The 7,015-nt window shown below is 36.8% G+C and overlaps 1 non-coding gene across 1 annotated transcript; it reads left to right on the top strand.

The window, feature by feature from the left end:
• The first annotated feature begins 6,521 nt into the window (after positions 1-6,521).
• On the top strand, positions 6,522-6,629 carry LOC123324938. The gene has a single exon (XR_006540116.1). It is a non-coding gene; the product is annotated as a U6 spliceosomal RNA (small nuclear RNA).
• Positions 6,630-7,015: the final 386 nt, after the last annotated feature.

The raw sequence follows: 7,015 nt of genomic DNA, 5'->3' as shown, positions 1-7,015 counted from the left end.
CTCAATACTGTTTTAAATGGCTTTTTAATGCTTAGGAAAAATTCTCCAATGACTCTAAGAGATATTTCTAGATTTCTTCTTTCTCTTTCCCTCTCTCAGCAATTAGTGGCAAACAAGCATATTTCTATATATCTGCATACATAACTGCATATGGGGTACATTACTTTGTGGGGTAATTGACCTTGAGTAAGATCTTAACGTAGTTTACAAATTTTCTCCAAATAAATCCAAAATACTCGATGGCCGTCTCAGATCTATACACCAGTATGTTGCCTGAAGGTTGCTATTGCAGTTACGTAGACAAACCAAAGGATTTTACAAAAGTTGCAGTGATTGATTAAATAACTTTATCTTACGTTGAACTAGTGCTTGACTTATAAATTTGACTAGGTAAAATAAATAAAATTCTTAAGAAGAACATACCTTATTCATTCAATTTTTTTTTTTTTGGTCATAGTATCAATGTCTTTTTAAGGGAAATGTAACCTCTACTTTCCAAATATTAATAAATTTAGAACCCCTAAATATAACCTGATAAGAACAGAGGAGCTTTACAACAGTGTTTATTTTATTTTAATGTTTTGTAAACAAATTGGAGGGAAGAATAATCCTTAAAGAGATTAATGGTGTTAGCAGTTCTCATACAGAGTTGAAATTGCAAAGCACCCTCCTTCTAATTCAAAGGAAGCAGAAAGTGAAACCAAATTGTATAATTTTCAATAGCTCAATACGATGAAAAGAATAAACCAAGAGGAGCCTCTAAGATTATTTTTATAATTTATCAGAGGTTATTTTCAGTAGAACTTAAAACAAAATAAATATCATGTTGTTAGTAATCATTTGAAAGAAAATTTTTATCATTTTTAAAGAAAACCACTTCTTAAACAAAGTAGTACACTCCATTTTCATGTTCCTCCAACACCTGGGGGGAAAATGTAATATTTTAAATGTCTTCTCCCAATTCCTTTAACTATTAAACAACCACACCAAGCTTTGATCCACTGATTATTTTTTCCTTTTTAAAAAGGAAAAATGATACCTTTAGAAGAAAGTGGAAGTGAACTTTGACTCAGAGTGACCTGAAGTGGGTAATAAACCTGAGAAATGATATTGTAATAGACAATACTTTACTTCAGTTTATAAGGAAGAAACAAACAAACCTAAACAGAAACATGGGCTTGATATATTTCCTCTGAATCAGTCCATAAGAGCAATTTACTCTCCTCTTAAATTACACTGCATGACAAAACTAAACTTTTGAATGCTGTCAGTGTTCTAAATGATCTTCCAAAATATTTGCTAATTCTTTACTTATATAGATATCACAACAGGCTTGTTCTTAGGTAATCATGAACTAAGGGATCAACCCTCTTGCCCCACCTGCAGGTTTTCTAAGTTTGTATCCTAGATCAAATTTCTCCTTCCCAATTGCAGACTTCTGTTTCAATTTTCCACCTATTGAACAGAATCATCACCCACTGCTAAGAGAAAACTTATTTGAGCCTTTAAAATGATAGTGTCTTTAAGGAATCTGAGCCAACCACAATTCTGGCCATTGCTAGTATCTCTTCAATTTGATCACGAGGTTTTTTGTTTTTGTTTTTTGTTGTTGTTGTTTTTTTAAGTTATATTTAATTCTTACATGGAAAAACATTTGTCACCTCTTCATATTTCAGAGACAAATTTAATATGTTTATCTTGGTTAAATTCTTTTAGAGGTAAGATGTATACAGTTCAGGAGAGGATGACACTTCATTTACAATCCTCAAACTATTTCTTCATGAGTCTGCACACTGGTTGGAAAGTTTATGTCTATTTGTGGCTGTGAGCCAAGTAGATAGGCAATGCAATCTGCCAAAGAAGCTGAATTTAATGCAGATCATGGTCCTCCCTGTCTTTCTCTTAGTAGTGAATCACCTAATGTCTCCCACCCCCCCCGCCCCCCACCAAGAAATGGGCGTAAAGATTTTCAAGCAAAGTTTCAAATACATGTCATTTCATTTCTGATAGGCCCTCTGAACTGATATAGATAATGGGAAGTTAAAAATATTTTCATTTTCCAAGATTAGAGATAATGTACAGGGAAGATTAGAAGTTATAATAACTAGCATATAGAAATTTCTCAATAAGATACCGATTATTATCATATTCAATATGGCCCAAATGAATATTTTTACTCTCTCTTTTTTTTTAAAGATTTTATTTATTTATTTGACAGAGAGAGATAGCAACAGCAGGAACACAATTAGGGGGAGTGAGAGAGGGAGAAGCAGGCTTCCGCCAAGCAGGGAGCCCGATGCGGGGCTCGATCCCAGGACCCTGGGATCATGACCTGAGCCGAAAGCAGACGCTTAACGACTGAGCCACCCAGGCGCCCCTGAATATTTTTACTCTTTAATGAAGGGTCGTTCTTATTGTAATCTTCTCTGCTACTGTACTTCTATAACACTTTGTGGGCTTTCTTGAAAATGGATTATAGTTAGTCTGTATTCCCCACCTGCTATGTTCTAAATGTTTGTGTCCCACCAAAATGTTGAAATCCTAACATTTCAGGAGGTCATGAGGGTGGAGCCCTCATGAATGGAATTAGGGTTCTTATAAAAGAGACTCCACAGAGATCCCTTGCCCTATACAAACATAACAGCTATGATTTATAAAGAGGGTCCTCACCAAAATGTGACCATGCTGGTACCTTGACCTTGGACTTCCAGCCTCCAGAACAGTAAGAGATAAATTCCTGTTGTTTATAAGCTATCTAGTCTCTGATATTTTGTTATAGCAGCTTGAAAGACTAAGACATAGCTAGGCTAAAAACTTTGAGGATTCAATTTTTGACCTAATTAGTTTTGCATTCTATACAGTGCAGAGTGTTCTATCTTGCTCACAATAGACATTTGTTAAATGCTGATTAAAATGACTTGAATTAAATGAAGAAGCCACAGAAGACAATCTTCAAAGTGAAATTTTGAATCTAAGTTGTGGATAAAAATAACAACTTAAGCATGTCAATACCAGATGCTACTTGATACTACTATTTAGATATTTTCACAAGATGTATACCTTCAGAAAGATTTATTATAGCACAGTGCAAAGATTTGTTTGTCATCTGTCTTCATGATTACATCATAAGTTCTTGGAGGCAGTATCTGCAGGGTCTCTCACAGTGCCTAGCATATAATAACAACTTAATAAATGTTTAATGCATGAATAACTCAATGGAAGAATAAATGAATATACTCAAAGGATAGTTGATCTAAATGAAATTATCATGACTTAAAATTGCTAGCTTTCTGAGACAAGTAAAGGAGACAAAAAATGGAAGTCAATAGAATTTTCAATACAAACTACAATCATAACAGTATCTTGTGTTGTGTAGAAACATTAAGATTTTTGGAAGATTTATGGTATTAAGCATGTTTACCAGATGGTGTTTATTAGTTATTACTAGAAAGTAAAACCCTTAAAAACCTTTAAGAGGCTATTAGTAGTGAAAAAATATCTCAAGTAACTTATTCAAAATAGTCCTAATATATGTAACTTTTGCTAATTTGTCTTAAGCTACTTAAGAAAACACTAAAAAGACAAAACATGGAATCAAAGCTCAAAAAATGTAAGGCTAGAATCTGGGAGGAACTTCGCTAACCAATAGTAGGTCAATTTTCTTGGCATTTTCAGGTTTCATCTCAAAGAGAACACCTGAAAAAGGTAGGAAGACACTTTATGGTTTCCTTGTGTTTTCCCATGTGTCTATATCCAGAATATACACCAACCAATGAAAAAGATCATTCATGTGTTGATTTTTGAGGTATTTAAAAATTATTCGCAGACCTCCCCCACTTTCCCAATTGCCATCTTTCTCACCATTTAGAAAAAGCGTCTTTCAGGGCGCCTGGGTGGCTCAGTTGGTTAAGCGACTGCCTTCGGCTCAGGTCATGATCCCAGGGTCCTGGGATCAAGTCCCGCATCGGGCTCCCCCTGCTCTGTGGGGAGCCTGCTTCTCCCTCTGCCTCTGCCTGCCACTCACCCTGCTTGTGCTCTCTCTTTCTGTCAAATAAATAAATAAAATCTTTAAAAAAAAAAAAAAAGCGTCTTTCAGAAACAGCTGGGCAAGAGCTATGGAGGATGCCCCTGATTGCTTATTGGATACTGGCTGCTTTTTACTTCAAAAGCAAAGCTCTGAAGACAGTGACAGAAATATTCTGGATACAGTGGATGGAGGGACTCTTAGGTTGCTGTCTATTATATCTTCCAGAGGTTCAGAGGACCAGGCAGGAAGTAATAGAGAAATCACCACCTCAGGAGAGTGAATGCCTACTAGAAACTGAAAGTCCTATTGTAATCTGGACACATCAACTTTCTTTCTAAGTGGGAATCTGAAAAGAGGATTTTGTTGTTATTGATTTATCAGAATGTGGCTTAGGGTAATTGAACCATCCTATACTCTGAGAATCAATGGATTCAGGAAGTACCCCATTCAATAATTTGTAATGGGAAAAAACCAAAGCAGAACACTAAATAACAACAAAAACCTACCGTGGAATACCACTTTGAAGACTCAAGGGAAGAGTATATTTCTAAAATTAATGTCTTACAAGACTCAAGAGAACATTCTGGAACTTGTTTACTATTCTAAATAAAATGCAAGAAGAATGAGCCTCCATTAGGCAGGACTAGCAGGGAGTAAAGAATACAATGAATTAAAACTAAATGTATAATAGGAAAATTCAGGCCCACATTTTACAAGGCTCTAAGGATACTGAACTATGGTGATGAAAACACAGAAGCATGAATCAGTGACATGGAGGATGGACTTGAGAAGCTCTCTTAAAAGTTCAAGAAGAGGGGACGCCTGGGTGGCTCAGTTGTTAAGCGTCTGCCTTTGGCTCAGGTCATGATCCCAGGGTCCTGGGATCGAGCCCCGCATCGGGCTCCCCGCTCAGTGGGAGGCTTGCTTCTTCCTCTCCCACTCCCCCTGCTTACGTTCCTGCTCTTGCTAACACTCTCTGTCAAATAAATAAAATCTAAAAAAAAAGAGGGGCACCTGGGTGGCTCAGTCGTTAAGCGTTTGCCTTCGGCTCAGGTCATGATCTCAGGTTCCTGGGATCGAGCCCCGCATTGGGCTCCCTGCTCAGTGGGAAGCCTGCTTCTCCCTCTCCCACTCCCCCTGCTTGTGTTCCTTCTCTCGCTGTGTCTCTCTCTGTCAAATAAATAAATAAAATCTTAAAAAAAAAAAAATCTAAAAAAAAGAAAAAAAAAGTTCAAGAAGAGGGTAAAGAGATTAAAATTATGAAAGAGAAGGGTGCCTGGGTGGCTCAGTTGGTTAAGCGACTGCCTTCAGCTCAGGTCATGATCCTGGAGTCCCGGGATCGAGTCCCGCATCGGGCTCCCTGCTCGGCAGGGAGTTTGCTTCTCCCTCTGACCCTCCTCCCTCTCATGCTCTCTGTATCTCATTCTCTCTGTCTCAAATAAAAAAAAAAAAAAAAAAAATTATGAAAGAGAACACGACAGTTAATAAGACCTAAAAGGGAGCTTTAATATGTGACTAATTTGTATTCCTAAAGAAGGAACTAAAACATAACATGAAGCAGTAAATAAAGATATGATAGACAAAAATTTGACTGACCTGAATATGCAGATTTGAGTGACATTACTAAATTCAGGACAAACATAAAAATGAAACCTACAAAACTCATATTGAAAGAATTTTGAATACCAGGGTAAATAATAATTTAAAAACTGTCAAGTCGGGGCGCCTGGGTGGCTCAGTTGGTTAAGCGACTGCCTTCGGCTCAGGTCATGATCCTGGAGTCCTGGGATCGAGTCCCGCATCGGGCTCCCTGCTCGGCAGGGAGCCTGCTTCTCCCTCTGACCCTTCCCCCTCTCATGTGCTCTCTGTCTCTCTCATTCTCTCTGTCTCAAATAAATAAATAAAATCTTTAAAAAAAAAACTGTCAAGTACCTGTACTCTGAAAACTATAAAACACGGTTGAAAGAAATTGAAGACAACAGAAACAAATGGAAAGATATTCCATGCTCATGGATTGGAAGAACAAATATTGTTAAAATGTCCATATGACCCAAAGCAATCTACACATTTAATGCAAACCTTATCAAAATAAACAACAGCATTTTTCACAGAACTCAAACAAATAATCATAAAATTTGTATGGAAGCAAAAAAGACACTGAATAGCCAAAACAATCTGAAAAAAGAAAAACAAAGCTGGAGGGATCACAATTCCACATTCAAGTTATACTACAAAGCTGTAGTAATCAAAACAGTATGGTACCGGCACAAAAACAGACACATAGATCAATGGAATAAGATAGAAAGCCCAGAAACAAACCCATGCTTATATGGTCAATTAATCTCCAACAAAAGAGTCAAGAATATGCAATGGGAAAAAGTCTCTTTAACAAATGGTGTTGGAAAAACTGATGGCTACCTGCAAAAGAATGAAACTGGACCACTTTCTTATACCATACACAAAAATAAACTCAAAATGGATTAAAGATCTAAATGTGGCTCTCTTTGGTGGCACATATAGTAAAATTGGAATGATACAGAGAAGATTATCATGGCCCCTGCACAAGGATGACACGCAAATTTGTGAAGCATGTCATATAAGAAAAAAAATACCTAAATGTGAGACAACACAAAAATCCTAGAAGAGAGCACAGGCAGTAATTTCTTTGACATCGGCCATGGCAACATTTTTCTAGATGTCTCCTGAGGCAAAGGAAACAAAAGCAAAAATAAACTACTGGGGCTACATCAAAACAAAAAGCTTCTGCACAGCAAAGGAAACAACAAATTTAAGTGATAACCTACTGAACCTACTGAATGGGAGAAGATGAAATATCAGATAAAGGGTAGTATCCAAAATATATAAAGAATTTATATAAACTCAACACCCCAAAAACAAATAATCCAATTAAAAATGGGCAGAAGACATGAACAGACATTTCTCTAAGGAAGACATACAGGTGGTCAACAGACACATGAAACGATGCTC

Source organism: Neomonachus schauinslandi, chromosome 5, assembly GCF_002201575.2.
Source record: "Neomonachus schauinslandi chromosome 5, ASM220157v2, whole genome shotgun sequence".
NCBI classification, from domain to species: Eukaryota; Metazoa; Chordata; class Mammalia; order Carnivora; family Phocidae; genus Neomonachus; species Neomonachus schauinslandi.
Note: the sequence above shows the minus strand (reverse complement) of the source record. Positions and strands in the feature narration are given on the sequence as shown.